This window comes from Schistocerca nitens, chromosome 3, assembly GCF_023898315.1.
Source record: "Schistocerca nitens isolate TAMUIC-IGC-003100 chromosome 3, iqSchNite1.1, whole genome shotgun sequence".
NCBI classification, from domain to species: Eukaryota; Metazoa; Arthropoda; class Insecta; order Orthoptera; family Acrididae; genus Schistocerca; species Schistocerca nitens.
This window is the reverse complement of record NC_064616.1, coordinates 411452535-411472560: the sequence shown is the minus strand read 5'-3', so window position 1 is coordinate 411472560 and position 20026 is coordinate 411452535. Positions and strand designations below refer to the sequence as shown.

The 20026-nt window shown below is 46.7% G+C and overlaps 1 protein-coding gene and 1 pseudogene across 1 annotated transcript in view; both read left to right on the top strand.

Annotated features, from left to right (window-relative positions):
- The window catches only part of LOC126248356 (membrane-associated guanylate kinase, WW and PDZ domain-containing protein 1), a 408513-nt gene that overhangs the window by 50602 nt on the left and 337885 nt on the right, over window positions 1-20026 (top strand). The window lies entirely within an intron of this gene.
- Window positions 4232-4349, top strand: LOC126250112 (5S ribosomal RNA; annotated as a pseudogene).

Below are 20026 nucleotides of genomic sequence, written 5' to 3'. Positions count from 1 at the left end.
AGACTTCCCATAAAATTTAATGCAGGTTAGTTATATAGATAATGCTTTACACCAGTTTTAAAAACTATGGCGCAGTTGACCTAACTCCCCGTATGCCTCTCGTGAAATGACGATGTCGGTTAAATCAGAGAAGTTCGAGCCCAGACGGAGGCTTGGCTCCTTCCTGCACACATCATCGTGATGGAACGAAGAAAGGGGGTGGGGGGATATACGGAGAGTAGTACCTACCGACACGCTCGGTAACATCTGTAGATTTAAGGGTTCAGATCTTTTGGTTTCGCGAACAACAAAGCATATGGAGAAGCTAAATTGATGGAAAAACAATTGAAACTACGTGGAGAGCACATTATTCACTCTCGCGAATAGGTAATGTTAGCGATTACTGGATGGTGACAGCCCTCCTGCAGTACGGTCACGTTGTGTCTGTATGATGATTGTAGGGGCCGCACTGAAGAGACACGCGGCTGTAAGAGAATATCGTGGCGAGACCTGTCGAATGCAAGGTACCAGAATTACCTACCACCGCCCGCTGCCATGGACGCGAGCAAATCCCGCGGGGGAGGGAGGGAGAGGCCTTTGTACGGGTTCCCCTCGGCTTTCTTACCTCACGTCTCCAGCTCTGCGGCTCCACAGGTAGATAACTTTGCAAGAACACTGCAAGTATCTGTGTACCCATCTTCGCAACAGTACAGCAGAAAAAGATCTTTACACTCGGATATTAGAAAGCTAGGGTTGTTTTTCTCGTTCGATCATTCTAATCTGCTTGCGTTTCGTGATTGAAATCAACTTATGGTGTGAAACTTCCTGGCAGATTAAAACTGTGTGCCGGACCGAGACTCGAACTCGGGGCCTTTGCTGCAGAGTGAAAATCTCATTCTGGAAACATCCCCCAGACTGTGGCTAAGCCATGTCTCCGCAATATCCTTTCTTTCAGGAGTGCTAGTTGTGCAGTGTTCGCAGGAGAGCTTCTGTTAAGTTTGGAAGGTAGGAGGCGAGGTACTGGCAGAAGTAAAGCTGTGAGGACGGGGCGTGATTCGTGCTTGGGTAGCTCAGTTGGTAGAGCACTTGCCCGCGAAAGGCAAAGGTCCCGAGTTCGAGTCTCGGTCCGGCACACAGTTTTAATCTGCCAGGAAGTTTATCAGCGCACACTCCGCTACAGAGTGAAAATCTCATTCTGGGAACTTATGGTGTGTTCTTATTACGAATCTCGTAGTCTCTTACTTGTTCGATTGCATAGTCAGAAGTCGTCATGTTTCTAAATTATCCGAATGTCGGTAGTATGTTACTACCTCCTCCTCCTCCTCCTCCTCCTCCTCCTCCTCCTCCTCCACATCCCCGCCCCTCCACTGGTCGTCCTTCCCCCCCCCCCCCCCCCACCCTACCGCTCCATCTCGCGCAACAAATGAAGGCTTGTTTCCATTCACTAAATTTTGTGTTATAAAGTTATGCAAATCCGCTGACCACAAGATGCTGGAAGAGGTTACGGAACTAGGTAATGCTTAATCAGAAGAAATTTGCGAAGTCTTCAGAACGTAACTGAGAAAAAGTGATAAAGCACATATTTCAGTAAAAATTAACAAAATCTATACCACGCAGCCGGCCGGGGTGGCCGAGCGGTTCTAGGCGCTACAGTCTGGAACCGCGCGACCGCTACGGTCGCAGGTTCGAATCCTGCCTCGGGCATGGATGTGTGTGATGTCCTTAGGTTAGTTAGGTTTAAGTAGTTCTAAGTTCTAGGGGACTGATGACCTCAGCTGTTAAGTCCCGTAGTGCTCAGAGCCATTTGAACCTTTTTTGTACCTCGCATAATAACAGTTTATATGAAATTTGTTTGCCCCCACTGGCACAAATGCGTAGCAGCGACATGACCTTCTCTCTGTAAGGTAGTTAAAGAATTTTATTAACAGTCGGTGCTATCCCTAAGAGGGAACTGTGCAGAAATGTGAAAGTATATTTTGATAGCGGCTGTCTCCTGGGTGCTTCGTAGCAACACTCTGTGGCGATGGATTTCTTCAGGCGTAAGGTATCCAAATGCTCGATCAACTTGAAGCGGATGGCCATTATCGTTCATGAAGAGGAAATCTGGAGTAATTGCGGGTCCAAAAAGTGGCGCACGTGGTTGCAGAAATTCACATAGGTTCCTCTGGGCTCTCATGTCGGGGAAGTCCATTCAACATTATTTCTACCTGCACTAGACCCAAGACACCACAAAGTGTGTATCTTTGCACGAAGTTTACGCGATCTTACCAGCTACCACTGTCCGCTTCGATCGGTGAGTGGCCAGCGCGACGGAATGCCATGCAAAGGGGCCCGGATTCGATTCCCAGCTGGTTGGAGATTTTCTCCGCTCAGGGACTGGGTGTTGTGTTGTCTTCATCATCGTCATATAATCCGCATCGACACGCAAGTCGCCGAAGTGGCATCAACTCAAAGTCTTGCTCCAGGCGACCGGTCTACCCGACGGGAGGCCCTAGTCACACGACATTTCATTTCACCAGCTACCAGATGCCCTCCAAACTTATGTGCGACGCGTTTCATTCTGCAGACTGAAACGGACTCATCTGTGAAAATCACACTCTCTTTTCATCATCCATCCATCCATCCATCCATCCATCCATCCATCCATCCATCCATCCATCCATCCATCCATCCACCCACCCGGCCACGCACCAATGTCGATGTTGTTGACTTTGCAAAAGTCTTTCCGTGTATGGACTGCCGTAAGGCGCACGAACACTGCCTGATGTATAACATACAGACCAGCTGCTCTTAAGGGTTAACGCTCCGGACACAGAAGTTAAGAGAACACAAACTCGGAATCGAGAAGAATGTGGCAGGAAATGGGCGTCGAGTATTTCAAAAGGATCTAACCCAGAATTCATCTTCAGCGATGTAAACAAAACCAAATGTAGATATTATGGCTTGGTTTTGAACCCTGCTGCTCTCGAATGCGCGCTTAGTGGCAAAACCGTTTAACCAACTCCCTCGGACTACTGCGTTGAGCATGCGATATACTGTTAGTAGGGAAACAGCTGATGTAAGCTCTGCATACAGTTGACTTGCTGACATGGTGATACGTTAAAGGTTAGATATCGCTTCTGTTGTGGCAGGCCACTTTTGATCGACTTCGTACTGTTGGAAAACGTACAATTGCTGTACTTCGAAACCGGCGTTAAAAACTTGAAACAACATTTCGTGGCTCATTCAAGAGAGACTGCGGCCTGTCTCTGACCAGTTCCTTGGCGTAGATGGATCCAAAACTAAGTCCAAATGACATCTTTGTGGCATTACACAGTAAACTTCTCCAAGAAACTACACTCTTTTCACAACCATAGCGCAAACACGACTGATATATATTTTTGGTACAAAAATCCTATTGTCCTTGTCGAGTTGTAACTCTTTCCTTTGCAGCTATAATTCTTGTCTGTGGGAGAGTTGTGACTGTCAGTTGCAGTAAGTGCTACCGCTTTGTCGTTCTCTTCTCTGTCACGCTAAAATTTGGGATTCCAGTGTAGATTCTCCACTTACGTCTTGCCAAGAGTCGCGTATGGTGTCGCCTCGTTTGGCCATATTTGATCTCGGTTGACGTCACATTTGCCGCGTGGGATTAGCCGAGCGGTCTCAGGCGCTGCAGTCATGGATTATGCGGCTGGTCCCGGCGGAGGTTCGAGTCCTCCCACGGGCATGGGTGTATGTGTTTGTCCTTAAGATAATTTAGGTGAAGTAGTGTGTAAGCTTAGGGGCTGATGACCTTAGCAGTTAAGTCCCATAAGATTTCACACACATTTGAACATTTTTTTGACGTCACATTTGCTGCAAATAATTGCCCTCTAACAACGTTCTAGTATTTAAGTTCGTCTGTCTCACTGTGTACAAGCCACATAAATATGCATAACAGATAGATAACAGAACAGAGCACGATTGTACTTTCCTGTATTCTTACATGGAGAGACTGCGTAGTTCAGATTGCGATATATTGAACATGTGGCTCTGCACGTTCGGAAAATTAGCACCAAGGAGGACGAAGAGTTATCGATGGTGATGGCCGTTGTACAGAGACGTAATAATTGATCCGAGGTAAGTACTGAAGGGGAGAAGGTTAAAATCTAAAAAGATGGAGGGTAAATCATCTATAGCGATGGGCTACTACTCAGTCAGAGGCCGTCGTCTTCCTTAGGACCAGCTCCGGCATTCGGCTAAATCGATTTAGGGAACCTTAATTATGATAGTTGCAAACGGCCTTTCCGCAGTGGTAACACCGGTTCCCGTCCGATCACCGAAGTTAAGCACTGTCGGGCTGGGCTAGCACTTGGATGGGTGACCATCCGGTCTGTCCAGCGCTGTTGGAAAGCGGGTTTCACTCAGCCCTTGTGAGGCAAACTGAGGAGCTACATGATTGAGAAGTAGCGGCTCCGGTCACGAAAACTGACAACAGCCGGGAGTGCGGTGTGCTGACCACATGCCCCTCCATATCCACATCCAGTGATGCCTGTGGGCTGAGGATGACACGGCGGCCAGTTGGTAACGTTGGGCCTTCATGGCCTGTTCGGACGGAGTTTAGTTTAGTTTTAATTATAGTAGTTACATGGGGATTTTATACCCGCACCTCCCGAATTAGTGTGCATCGTTCTAACCACTGTGCCACGGCATTCAGTTAAAACAAGCATCGCGCTCGACACAACGTTGCTGATCATGAACTCAGTGTAGCTAAATGTTACGGGATGATCTGAACGGTCAGATTTCGCTGTTCGTGTTGGAAACATTGCAGTCTCCGGTGACAATGTCATTTTTTTCTCGTGCTTAAATTGCGATAAATTACTAAAACTCGATTAGTAATGTAAGGTGTGTGTTTTGCAGACGTTCGTGAAAATGATCGTATGATTTTAGTAATTTTATAGTATTTTTCAAAGAAGTCTTGATTATAACATTTCCAAGCATTTGTCACTTTGGGATTTAACTCTGACAGTTATAACTGATTTATAAATTTTGTAGCACCTGCTGACATGGGTTAGGTCTCATAGTCAGTGTTTTTGTGCAGTTCTTACGGAAGGGCAGTGCCATCGACATTCAAGTCGAACAATTTCAATATTCGTGTAGTGTAATAAGGAAGTAGTTAAGACAGGATTCAGTACTCATTAGTAAGCTCTGGGACATTGCACCTTACAGTTTTAGGCGAGTTGCTGATGAAAATTCCAGACCCTTGTATTTGTTTTGCATGTGCTTAATGCCATATGTGTAACTATACAATGTATAGTGTTTTCTTCTTTTGTGATGTTTTGCGTAAACGGGGGAATTTAAAGAGGAGGCTGTGTGAATACCAGAGCCAGCCGTGGCCTTTGTGTTCTTGTTTCAATTCTTTTCTCCCCCCCCCCCCCCCCTCCCTTGGTCAGTGAACAATTTACACCACAAACAATGTTAATAAAATTATTCAGGCTTTAGTGGCCACTTATTGGCGTATTGCTTGTTGACGTTTGTCTTGGTATCTTCGACCGGCATTTGTTTAACGATTTCTCTGACGTTTCACCAGTACGAGTTCCTGGCATTTTCGTACGTTCACTCTCCGTTGCTGGTTGCGAACTGGAATCGAGCCCCTGACCGGAGATTATGTGTACATGTCACGCCAGGTACACTAGACAGCACAGGAAGTGGGCCGCCTCTGTGTAGGCTTCACATGACTGTACGCAACCAACATAGCATAGCTGTGTCGCTGGTCCTCTAAGCCCTCTGCAGTAGTGTCGTTTGGCTGTACACGGTGTTACAACTAGAGACTGTTAGAGAACAATGCTCATTATGGCAGTCACTCCACGTGTGAACTAATACCGTCATACAACAAACATTAGAAAACACGTTAATAGAGATGAGACAGTCTTTAATGCTTCTAAATTGAACTTTATTGCAATAAGTGACACCGCAGTAGTCTTATCACACTCACAAAAGGACATGACAAATCGTTGTTCGTGATCCGAATTTGAACCCACTGCTAACCAAACAAAGCTTGCGTGTATGATCGTGACTCGACTAGGCATAAAGTGACGTGAAATATCGAAGTGTTCGCCAGTATCAGTTTACAAGGCCGAATTTTCGAACCTGGAAATAAATGACGATATCAAGATAACTAAGTGGATTTTATAAATAAACAGTTTTGGTGGAAACCTTGTCAAATAATTGTTTACGCATAGTACATCATTCACATTTTGAGCACTTATAAAGTGTACTCAGTGTCTCTGAAACAATACGTGGTGCACGTCGCAGATTACTTTCTGATGAGGCACCTCAAAAGACAGGATTACTCTGTATATCACAGTTAAGGACTGACAGAATCGCTTCAATTTCTCGACCGTTCCACTCACGTACGAAGCTCGAGAAAATCTTTACGTGCGAGTTCTAACTTCTCTTACGTTATTACAGTACAGTCATCCTTTGTACGATGGTGTCAACAAAAACTTTTTGCATTCGGAGGAGAAAGATGTGGCGTAAGACAGAACGCAGGTCATTTTCAGAGATGCCCATCTCCAGAAACGGTTTCTGCGTAGCTTGTTTGGCCAGCCTGTCGGCAAATTCGTTGCCTGTGATTCCGACGTGTCCTGGGGTCCACACAAACTCCACTGAACGATGGTAACATTCCAGGGCATAGATGGACTCCTGAATGGACGTCGGGCAAAAGGAGTTCCGACCCAATATTAGGAGGTTGATGGGGTTCCCGGTGCAGTGCTAAACCCATCGTCATTTATTTCCAGGTTCGGACATACCGCCTTGTAAACTCTACTGGTGAACACTTCGATAATTTACGTCTCTGTATGCCTAGTCGAGTCTCGATCAGAAACGCAAACTTCGTTTGGTTAACAGTGGGTTCAAATTCGGATCACAAACAACTTGTCATGTCATTTAATGAGTGTGATAGGAGTTATGAAGTGTCACTGACTGTAATGAAGTTTAACGTACAAGTGTTCAGGACTGCCTCATCATGCCACCGCCTCATCATGCCACCGCCGCCCCACACCGAACCTTGGGTTATTGTACGGTTCCGCCCTCAGTGGACCCCCCTCCCCGCGGGAACTCTCATACCAGACGAGTGTAACCTCAAATGTTTGCGTGGTAGAGTAATTATGGTGTACGTGTACATGGAGACAGTTTTTGATCAGCAATCGCCGACATAGTGTATCTGAGGCGGAATAAGAGGAACCAGCCCGCATTCGCCGAGGAAGATGGAAAACCGTCTTAAAAACCATCCACAGGCTGGCCGGCACACTGGACCTCGACACTAATCCACTGGGTGGATTCGTGCCAGGGATCGGCACGCCTTCCCGCTCGGGAAGCAGCGCGTTAGACCGCGCGGCTAGCCGGTCGGGCTGCCTAATATCTGTTGTATCGCGGTATTAGTTTACATGTGGACTGACTGCCATAACATATAGCGTCCTATAGTGCTCTCTCGTGGTAACAATTTTGTATAGTCGAACCACTGTACTCCACAGGGTTTCGTCATTTAGAGGACCTTCGAGACAGCTACGTTATGTTTGCTGCACTCAGCAGTGGCCCACTTTTTTCTGTCAACTGTACATGTACACTGCGGTGACAAAAATCACAGGGTACCTCCTAATACTTTTGCCTGGCGTAGTGTAGCAACTCGATGTGGCATGGACTCAAATCGTTGGAAGCCGCTGCAAAAATGTTGAGCCATGCTGCCTCTATAGCCTTCCATAATTGCGGGAGTGTTCCGGTGCAGAATTTTATGCACGAACTGACCCCTCAGTTATGTCCCATATATGTTAAATGCGATTCATGTCGAACGATTTGGGTGGCCAAATCCCTCGCTTTTATTGTCCTGAGTGTTTTTCAAACCAATCACGAATTTTCAAACCAATCACGAACAGTTGTGCCCTGGTGGCATGGTGCTTCGTCAGCCATAAAAATTCCATTGTTATTTGGGAACACGAAGTTCATGAATGGCTGCAAATGGTTTCCAAGTAGCCGAACATAACCATTTCCAGTCATTGATCGGTTCAGTTGTAACATAGGACCCAGTCAATTCCATGTAAACACAGCCCACACCATTATGGAGCCATCGCCAGCTTGCACAATGGCTTGTTGACAGTTTGGGCCCATGGCTTCGTGGAGTCTGCGCCACACACGAACTGTATCATTTGCTCTTACCAACTGAAATACGGGCCCATCTGACCAGGCCACGGTTTTCCAGTCATCTAGTGTCCAGCCGATATGGTCACTAGCCCAGGAGAGGTGCTGCAGGCGATGTCTTGCTGTTAGCAAAGGCACTCGCGTCGGTTATCTGCTGCCGTAACCCATAACGCCAAATTTCGTCGTACTGCGCTAACAGTTACGTTCGTCGTACGCCCCACATTGACTTCTGCGGTTGTTTCGCGCAGTGTTGCCTGTCTGTTATCACTGAAAAGTCTACGCAAACGGCTCTGCTCTCGTCGTTAAGTAGAGGCAGTCGGCCACTGCGTTGTCTGTTGTGATAGATAATGCCTGAGATTTGGTATTCTCAGCACACTCTCGACACTGTGGATCTCGGAATATTGAATTCCCTGACGATTACCGAAATGGGTTGTCCGATGCTTCTAGGTTTAACTACCGTTCCCCGTTCAAAGTCAGTTAATTCCCATTCTGAGTACAAATGACAGCTCCGCCAATGCACTGTCCTTTCAAAGCTTGTGTACGCGATACTACCGGTATGTGTATATGTTCGTATCGCTATCCCGTGATTTGTCAACTGAGTGTATAATTGGGGGGGGGGGGGTTGATAGGTCCTGACACTCGTCCTGGCGAAACGTCAGAAAAGTAGTTAATAAACGTCTACTGGATATCCTGAGACAAACGTCAACATGCAATACGTCAGTATTCATAAAATGTTCAGAGTTAAGTAACTGAACTGAGCTTTATACCAATCACATTAATGTGATGCGCAGTATCTTCTAGAACATCAAACACATCCAATTTTGTAATGAGCTCATAACAAACGGATAAAAATGACGCAGTAAGAGTTTAATGTTCGTAGTAAGAATGTGTGTGTGTGTGTGTGTGTGTGTGTGTGTGTGTGTGTGTGTGTGTGTGTGTGTGTAAAAAAAAAGGAAAGAAAAAATATCTGTGTGTTTCGGAATTTGCTGCCTAGGAACTACGTAACGGGCGTCGCTCGAGGGACATATATCTCTCCGCCAGTTTTCATAGAAATAATTCTGAGCCCACTGCACTTCCTGCAAACGAAAACAGTGTAATTTCTTCAGGAGGATTGTCGTCGCAGTCGCCTTTGAGTAATCTAATAAATGAATTCTGAGGAAATGGGTTTGGTATTCGCTGTAGGTGAATTTCATACAGTAGATGTCGCTTCCGGTGCCTTTAATTGAAACGAGCCATGGCTTAGATGGGGTTGTATGATGATTGTTAGTGTACTCAATACGCATGAAAGATAATGTAAGATTCTGTTCTTCTTGTCTGTCAGTAAAGTCTGTTTGAGAAGCCGAGTAAATTCTGTTCAAAATGGCTTTGAGCACTATGGGACTTAACATCTGTGGTCATCAGTCCCCTAGAACTTAGAACTACTTAAACCTAACTAACCTAAGAACGTCACACACATCCATGGCCGAGGTAGGATTCGAACCTGCGACCGTAGCTGTCACGCGGTTCCAGACTGAAGCGCCTAGAACCGCACGGCCACAAAGGCCAGCGTAAATTCTGTAACGAGCAGCTCAATGTTTTCTACGACGAGCCTCATAAGGGTAATTCAGCAGTGCATTCGTACTTCCTCATACCAGATTGTGCTTTATTCAAATGAATACCATGTTTTGACATCACTTAATACATTCTCAGTAGGTTTCACATACTTTGTATTTATTTGTGTTGTTGCAGCATTTGGCGGGTGTGACAAGTTCTAGGCCGCTCCTATAAGATTTTTGACAGAATCCAGTGGTCCTCAGAAGTCGTCGCACCTCTCCGCGGAGACATTTTCCTTAAAATATCCGTACTTACATTACGCCGCGCGGGATTAGCCGAGCGGTCTCAGGCGCTGCAGTCATGGACTGTGCGGGTGCTCGCGGCGGAGGTTACAGTCCTCCCACGGGCAGGGATGCGTGTGTTTGTCCATAGGATAATTTAGGTTACGTAGTGTGTAAGCTTAGGGACTGATGACCTTAGCAGTTAAGTCCCATAAGATTTCACACACATTTGAACATTTTTGAACTTGCATTACGGGGCAACAAACACACTACTTTGTACGGAAGCATAACCGAGTTCTCATACTGTCGAGAATATAGTTTGTCTTTTTGCGTAATAAGTCCTGCATGTAACTTTATCTGACGGTTATCACAAGTGCGAAATTAATACTGCGCTGTGGAACTATTTATCACTGAGTGACTGGTTGCTAGTAAATTATTATAAATCTTAATACTGCAACTCGTTCAGAATCCACGACTCCGAAGAGACCTAGTATCGACGCACTGTCCTGCTTGGTTGTGATGAAGTCTAGTGTATCTTTTAATGATACGATGACACAGATACATTTCACAAATGCGGCAAATGCAACAGCCATGTTACGTGCAGATACGTTGCACGGGGAAGATACAATGCACGATAGTGAATTCTAAAAGCAGCATAATCACCAACTGGTCTTGGCACTACGACTTACTAGCGGCTGCGTCTCCACACAATGTTATCATTTCGCCCTCGCAGCCGAGGTAGCCTAGTATTATCAGGAGTTCAACACTGATCCAAATTAGTATGTCCCTCAGTGATGACCCGTAATTATATAATATTATTGATGTATCTTTCAATACCCATTGGTTTTTTTGTAGGTTGTGTGCCTCGTAGAATGTTGGGAGATCGTATTGGTTTAATGGCTTGATGTAATCCAGCAAAATTTAACCCGAAGATGCGATTCATTATCGCGAAACGGGTTGCACCTTGATTCCACAATAAACGAGGATTAGCAGCTACAAGTGGACTCAATCGATAAATTGGGACACCGTGCAGTCATAAAAATCTTTGTGTATAATGGTGCATCTCCAATGGAAATTTAAGCACAGTCGGTAAAGGCTTTCAGCGAATGGCGCTGCTCGTGTTACACAGAAATGGGGGTTAAATGTAATGCAGCAGTACTTCCCGCTACGCGAAAGACGTCCCAGAACATAATGCGGATAAAATTATTAATCGTATTGAATGATCGTTCGAAGCTTATGGTGTGTTTTACGTCAAGAACTGACTATAAGGAAATTTCGTGCAAAAGAGTGCCTCATTTATTGAACGCTGTCTAAAAGCAAATGCCGAACAAGACCTTCATCAGGTTTTTGACTGCTTTAAAACAACCCATCCGATTTTTTTCTTTTTCTTTCTGCGGGTAAGACGTGGGTACGAAGCGAAACAGCAACAAAGTTGTGTGTGGAAGGTGATGCAGTGATTTCATCTACCGGTAAGGTTACAGAGTGGTGGTTGCTGCCGCTGTCTTGAAAAGAGTAAAACTGGATGCAAATGTTGAAATATGAGAGAAAAGCAGCTTTCATTTGGACATTGGTTGGTGTTTGACACTTGGAAAAATGAAGCATTTCAAGTACAAAGCGTTAGAATATCGATCGTATTTAGCAGATTTGATGCCCTTTAATATTCACGTATTCTCACTTCTAAAGAAATGGGTGATTGAAAGACCTTTTATGTCCAGTAAAATTGTTATGGCAGCCATTATATTGGCCCTGTGGAGAACTTGCAGTATCGCACAAAGGCATGGAGTTTACTCACTGAAGTGTATTAACCTAAAAGGAGCGGCTGTTGAAGATATTACGCGTTGTTTGTGCAAAAAACATAACATTTCAGTGCTAGAGTTTTCCCTTTGATTCGTATACCGGAACCGGTTGAAGAGGTATGGTAGTTAAGGTGCTGGATTCGTATTTGGGAGGAGCAGCCATACTTATCTACGTTTTATTGTACCTTCTGTAGTGGATCAACGCGAACCTTCTTTTGACTCGGATCATAGCCGATTTCATTCCCTGCCTCTGTTCTATCTGAACTTGTGCTCTGTCCTAAGACACAGCGCTTTCAATTGTTCACTAAATCCCTATTCCCCACACCGTCCCTTGCACAACTGCCGGCGAATACCCGTCATCGTGGATGTCGATGTCGCGCATTTTCAGCTGGAAATGTAAACTTCCTGTGTTTTTGTATATATCAGAATCACACAGAGAACAGAGTTTGAACAAACGAAAGAAGGGACTCCCATTTAGAATGATCCAAATTCGAGGCCAGTAACGATCATCCTAGTGTGAGAGCTGTAATGATTTCCGTGAATTATTTCTCGCCTTTGCCTAAACAGTTCTTCGTGAAGCGTCACAAAACTGTTGTGAATAGTGTAAAAATGGGGGGGGGGGGGGTGGCGGCAAACAAATAAAGATTTTGAAAATAAAAGCAGCCAAGTTCAGTTTTACGGTTAGGATAATCGTGCCTTGTTAGCCGCAACAAGGTTTTGGATCCTGCAGAGGTAACACACATGCAATAATTATTTGTTCCCAGGTAGTACACTATCAATACTTAAATTACCATAACACACAAAGAGCAAGGTTCAGCTAAATGTGGATTCTGATACACACAAACTAAAAATGGTTCAAATGGCTCTGACCACTATGGGACTTAACATCTGAGGTCATCAGTCCCCTAGAACTTAGAACTACTTAAACCTAACTAACCTAAGGACATCACACACATCCATGCACGAGGCAGGATTCGAACCTGCGACCGTAGCGGTCGCGCGGTTACAAACTAAAAGATCCTCCGTATCTCATAAGAGTATGACAAAGTCAAAGTCCGCCGTGACATATGTCATGACGATAGCTACTAGGCACAGGTTCACAGTCTAGTTACACAGAAAAATACAAACCTAAGGACGCCGCGCCCGGCGAAGGCCAGTGTCTGAAGAGGTGGAGGATCCGGGGGCGATGGCTGGCTACTCGGTGTTGTTACTGTGGAGTATCATTCGTGGTGGCAGCAGGAGCGGCGTCGTGGTGCGGTGCAGATATACACTCCTGGAAATGGAAAAAAGAACACATTGACACCGGTGTGTCAGACCCACCATACTTGCTCCGGACACTGCGAGAGGGCTGTACAAGCACTGATCACACGCACGGCACAGCGGACACACCAGGAACCGCGGTGTTGGCCGTCGAATGGCGCTAGCTGCGCAGCATTTGTGCACCGCCGCCGTCAGTGTCAGCCAGTTTGCCGTGGCATACGGAGCTCCATCGCAGTCTTTAACACTGGTAGCATGCCGCGACAGCGTGGACGTGAACCGTACGTGCAGTTGACGGACTTTGAGCGAGGGCGTATAGTGGGCATGCGGGAGGCCGGGTGGACGTACCGCCGAATTGCTCAACACGTGGGGCGTGAGGTCTCCACAGTACATCGATGTTGTCGCCAGTGGTCGGCGGAAGGTGCACGTGCCCGTCGACCTGGGACCGGACCGCAGCGACGCACGGATGCACGCCAAGACCGTAGGATCCTACGCAGTGCCGCAGGGGACCGCACCGCCCCTTCCCAGCAAATTAGGGACACTGTTGCTCCTGGGGTATCGGCGAAGACCATTCGCAACCGTCTCCATGAAGCTGGGCTACGGTCCCGCACACCGTTAGGCCGTCGTCCGCTCACGCCCCAATATCGTGCAGCCCGCCTCCAGTGGTGTCGCGACAGGCGTGAATGGAGGGACGAATGGAGACGTGTCGTCTTCAGCGATGAGAGTCGCTTCTGCCTTGGTGCCAATGATGGTCGTATGCGTGTTTGGCGCCGTGCAGGTGAGCGCCACAATCAGGACTGCATACGACCGAGGCACACAGGGCCAACACCCGGCATCATGGTGTGGGGAGCGATCTCCTACACTGGCCGTACACCACTGGTGATCGTCGAGGGGACACTGAATAGTGCACGGTACATCCAAACCGTCATCGAACCCATCGTTCTACCATTCCTAGACCGGCAAGGGAACTTGCTGTTCCAACAGGACAATGCACGTCCGCATGTATCCCGTGCCACCCAACGTGCTCTAGAAGGTGTAAGTCAACTACCCTGGCCAGCAAGATCTCCGGATCTGTCCCACATTGAGCATGTTTGGGACAGGATGAAGCGTCGTCTCACGCGGTCTGCACGTCCAGCACGAACGCTGGTCCAACTGAGGCGCCAGGTGGAAATGGCATGGCAAGCCGTTCCACAGGACTACATCCAGCATCTCTACGATCGTCTCCATGGTAGAATAGCAGCCTGCATTGCTGCGAAAGGTGGATATACACTGTACTAGTGCCGACATTGTGCATGCTCTGTTGCCTGTGTCTATGTGCCTGTGGTTCTGTCAGTGTGATCATGTGATATATCTGACCCCAGGAATGTGTCAATAAAGTTTCCCCTTCCTGGGACAATGAATTCACGGTGTTCTTATTTCAATTTCCAGGAGTGTAGAAGTAGGGCTCGATTGGGCGGAGCCACAAGACGCGGCGGCGTGAACTGACCGTGAGCTACCTGCTAGCGGTCGGGCAGCGTCTTAAATATACAGTAGGCAGAAGGATATCAGCGCAGCCATCGTTAAGCACGTGACTCGCGGATGCAATATGGCGCCCGCGATTGCTGTGCCTCTGTCGTCGATGCACGCGCTGCTGTTGGCTCCTGCTAGACATTGGCTTGTCAAGAGGCGTGCTTATGTTTCCATCTGTAATATTGCCGTACACACGGTGTGCCTCTGCACGCGCGCTGGTTTTTGGATTGCTGGCGTGTGTGCTGACTGGTGGAAGATCTTGCGGTACTGAGACGCGGACACCCGCTGGTTGCGGCTGTTAACGTCGGTAGCTGTAGGGGCAGGCGAAAGGCTGGATATACACTGTCCAGGCTCATTAATGTCAGAAGCCTGAATAACCATCTTTTGCAGCGAGGACCGCTGCGTGACATGCAGGAAGAGTCAGTGAGGTACTGGAAGGTACCGACAGGGATTTCGTGCCATGCCAACTCCAGTGCCATCCGGGGACTGTTTGTTTGTGTTGTCCTCCTCCTCCTCCTCCTCATCATCATCATCATTCGTAGCAGTGGCTCGATTGAACTGTGGAAAAAAAATTGGACTGTGGGAAAAAATTGGACTTGTCCAGGCGCTGATGACCGCGCAGTTGAGCGCCCTACAAACCAATCATCATCATCATCATCATCATCATCATCATCATCATCATCATCCAGTGACGTGGCCAACTGTGCTAGGTTTCTCGGTTGAAAATCCCACGGCGCGAACAGTCCGATCGACGTGGTTCCACAGTTTCTTGATTGACTTTATATCCGGGGAGTACGGTAAACTCACCCTGGAGCTCTTCAAACTACGCACATACACTGTGAGCTGTGTGACACGTTGCATTGTCCAACTATTAGATGCCATTGTGCCGAGGAAGAACAAACTGTACGTAGGGGTGGACATGGTCCCAGACGATAGACGCATACTTGTGTTGATCCAGTGTGCCTTTTAGAACGGCGAGATCACCCAGGCAATGTCACGAAAACATTCCCCAGATCATAGCGCTCCCTCGTCTGCCCTGGACTCTTCCAACGATTGTTGCAGGTGTTTACTTTCAGTCTGATTAGCATACAACGTGATTCGTCTGAAGAGACCACGTTTTGCCACTCAGTGGCCGTCCATTGCAGTATGGCGTAAATTCCAGCCTTCGTCGCTGACGTGTAGCAGTCAGCGTGGATGAATGAACCAAGCGCCTGCGGCGGAGGCCCACAAGCGGTAACGTTCGCGGAACAGCCGTTGAGGAGATATTGTGGTAGCCGCTTGGTTCATCTGGGTGGTCATCTGCTCAACAGCTGCACTTCAGTATTCCCGTACATAACTCCGCAGCCATCTTTCACCCCTGTCATCTGTGGCCCGTGGTGCACCATAGTTGCCTGCAGCCGGTTTTTGATAGCTCCTTTTTGTCATACACGATATACAGGGTGTTCAAAAAGTCTCTCCGCAGTGCCGTATGACTGTTAGCCCCGCGTGCCGTATGATTGTTCGCCTGCCTGGGCTACTTCCCTTCAAGTGGACTCTCCCAACATTCCACTGTTTCGTTTATCTCAGTAAAAATGAATATTCAATAAATTAACAACTTGTATTTCACTGAGTTTCATTTCGGTATATTCACTGCGGCATATGGCACGCGCGGCTAACAATCACACGGCACTGCGGAGAGACTTTTTGAACACCCCGTACTTTAACCATGGCGGTACGTGATCAGTTTTATACGCTTCATATGCCGTTCACTGATACTGCTGCCATCTGCTGTCTGTGAGTGGTTATTGCGGGTTGACTTTGAACATAGGCGGTGTGGCTGGACTGTCTAATAGTAGGTTTAAAATTTATCGGTACTCTGATAACACGCGAGGGGGAATAAATGAAGAAATTGTACTTCGCAGATGAATATTGACGCCAGAATTCGATGACCAACGAGAAAGTCATTTTCGTCGCAGGTTTGTGGTCAGTGCGTAAAGGACGAAATTTTTACAACAGATTGCCGCTATGCATCTTCATGTTGTCCCGGCGCGTTTCCTTTGAAAGAAACGTTAGATTTCTGGCCGACCATTTACAGAAACTCCAGTTCTTCTGCTGATATTTCCACGGTTTACTTTCTCGCCATCTCCCAAGCGAACCGGCTCTGTCGAAAGATCGCCGGAAGGTATACGGCGGAAATACGCTGAGGTGGCAAAAGCCATGGGATACCTCCTAATATCGTGCCGGACCTCCTTTTGCCCCCGCATAGTGTAGCACCTCGACGTGCATGGACTCAGAAAGTCGTTGGAAGTCCCCTGCAGAAATATAGATTGAGCCATGCTCCCTCTGCAGCCATCAATAATTGCGAAAGTGTTGCCAGTTCAGGATTTCGTGCACGAACAGACATATCGGTTATGTTCAATAAATGTTCGATGGGATTCATGTCGGGCTATCTGTGTGGTCAAATCATTCGCTCGAATTGTCCAGAATGTGACATGGCGCATTGTCATCCATAAAAATTCCATAGTTGTTTGGGAACAGGAAGTCCATAAATGGCTGTATATGGTCTCAAAGTAGCCAAACATCGGTTCAATTGGACCAGAGGACCCTTTCCAATCCGTGTAAACACAGCCCACACCATTATGGAGCCACCACCACCTTGCACAGTACCTACATCTACGTCTACATGATTACTCTTCCATTCACAATTAAGTGCCTGGGGAGGGTTCATCGACAGACTCTCGAACCGCGCGCGGGAAAAACGAGCACTTAAATTTTTCTGTGCGAGCTTTGATTTGCCTTATTTTATCATGATGATCATTTCCTCCTATAGAAATTGGATGAAAAAGTTGGTGATCGAAATTTCACGAGAAGACCCGCCTCAACGAAAAACGCCTTTGTTTTAATGATTGCCATCATAATTCACGTATCATTCCCGTGGCTCCTCTCACCTATTTCGCGACAGTACAAAACGAGCTTCCAACTGATGCTGCCTCTTTAGTAAACCTTCTGTGTCGTTTATGTAAATGACTTTCCGTCACTTATTACGACCTGTGATCATTCTGACAGAAAATCACGAATCCAGTGGCACAACTGAGGCACTACTACTTAGGCACGGAATTGGATTAGAAGGCGCTTGTGAGGAACGGTTTCGATGGTCTTATAGAAAGGTAAAACTATGGAATCAGTTTGACATTCGTGAGAATAAAGAGCTAGTTGTGTTTCACAAGAACTATATCCTCTGAATCCGTGCTGACTGTCTGTCACTAAATCGTTTTCTTCGAGGTCATTCATAAGGTTCGAACAAAGTACCTGTTCCAAACTCCTACTGCAAATCGTCGTTAGTGAATGGGTCTGTAATTCAGCGGATAACTCAATTTATTTTTTGGGTATTGTGTGACTTGCGCAACTTTCCAGTCTAGGTACGGATCTTTCGAAGAGCGAGCCGTTTTATGTGATTGCTAAGTATGGAGCTAATGTATCAGCATACTCTGAAAGAAACCTAATTGGTATACAGTGTGGACCGGAGACCTTGCCATTATTAAGTAATTTAAGCTGCTTCGTTACACCGAGGATATCTGCTTCTAAGTTAGTTATGTTGGCAGTTGTTCTGGGTTCGGAGTCTGGAATATTTACTTTTGGGAAACCGCGTTTAGTAACCTGCTGTAGTGGCACTGCCATCATTACATCACCGTTATCGCGCAGTGAAGGCATTGATTGCGTCTTGCCACTGGTGTACTTCACATATAACCAGAATCTGATCGGGTTTTCTGACAGATTTGCAGACAGAGTTTCGTTGTGGAAACTATAAAAATCATCTCGCATTGAAGTTCGCGCTAAATTTCTAGCTTCTGTAAAAATTTACCTGTCTTAGGGATTTTGCGTTCTTTTACACTACTGGCCATTAAAATTGCTACACCACGAAGATGACGTGCTACAAACGAGAAATTTAACCGACAGGAAGAAGATGCCGTGATATGCAAATGATTAGCATTCACACAAGGTTGGCGCCGGTGGCGACACCTACAACGTGCTGACACGAGGAAAGTTTCCAACCGATTTCTCATACACAAACGGCAGTTGACAGGCGTTGCCTGGTGAAACGTTGTTGTGATGCCTCGTGTAAGGAGGAGAAATGCGTACCATCACGTTTCCGACTTTGATAAAGGTCGGATTGTAGCCTATCGCGATTGCGGTTTATCGTATCGCGACATTGCTCCTCGCGCTGGTCGAGATCCAATGACTGTTAGCAGAATATGGAATCGGAGGGTTCAGGAGGGTAATACGGAACGCCGTGCTGGATCCCAACGGCCTCGTATCACTAGCAGAGATGACAGTCATCTTATCCGCATGGCTGTAAGGGATCGTGCAGCCACGTCTCGATCCCTGAGTCAACAGATGGGGACGTTTGCAAGAAAACAACCATCTGCACGAACAGTTCGACGACGTTTGCAGCAGCATGGACTATCACCTCGGAGACCATGGCTACGGTTACCCTTGACGCTGCATCACAGACAGGAGCGCCTGCGATGGTGTACTCAACGACGAACCTGGGTGCACGAATGGCAAAACGTCATTTTTTCGGATGAATCCAGGTTCTGTTTACAGCATCATGATGGTCGAATCCGTGTTTGGCGACATCGCGGTGAACGCACATTGGAAGCGTGTATTCGTCATCGCCATACTGCCGTATCACCCGGCGTGATGGTATGGGGTGCCATTGGTTACACGTCTCGGTCACCTCTTGGTCGCATTGACGGCACTTTGAACAGTGGACGTTACATTTCAGATGTGTTACGACCCGTGGCTCTACCCTTCATTTGATCCCTTCGAAACCCGACATTTCAGGAGGATAATGCACGACCGCATGTTGCAGGTCCTGTACGGGCCTTTCTGGATTCAGCAAATGTTCGACTGCTGCCCTGGCCAGCACATTCTTCAGATCTCTCACCAATTGAAAATGTCTGGTCAATGGTGGCCGAGCAACTGGCTCGTCACAATACGCCAGTCACTACTCTTGATGAACTGTGGTATCGTGTTGAAACTGCATGGGCAGCTGTACCTGTACACACCATCCAAGCTCTGTTTGACTCAATGCCCAGGCGTATCAAGGCCGTTATTACGGCCAGAGGTGGTTGTTCTGGGTACTGATTTCTCAGGATCTATGCACCCAAATTGCGTGAAAATGTTATCACATGTCAGTTCTAGTATAATATATTTGTCCAATGAATACCCGTTTATCATCTGTATTTCTTCTTGGTGTAGCAATTTTAATGGCCAGTAGTGTAAATTTTGCATGCGTTTTCCGTTGCACCTTTAACAGTGTTCTGACCCGTTTTGTGTACCATGTGGGATCAGAATCATCTCTTATTAATTTATGTGATATGTGTATCTCAATTGTCGTGGATACTATTTCTTTGAATTCAAATCACAGCTTGTCTACGCTTGCATAGTCAGATCGGAAGTAGTGCAAACTGGCTCTTAGAAATGCGTCAAGCGAATTTTTATCTGATTCTTTAAACAGATGTACTTTGCCTTGTT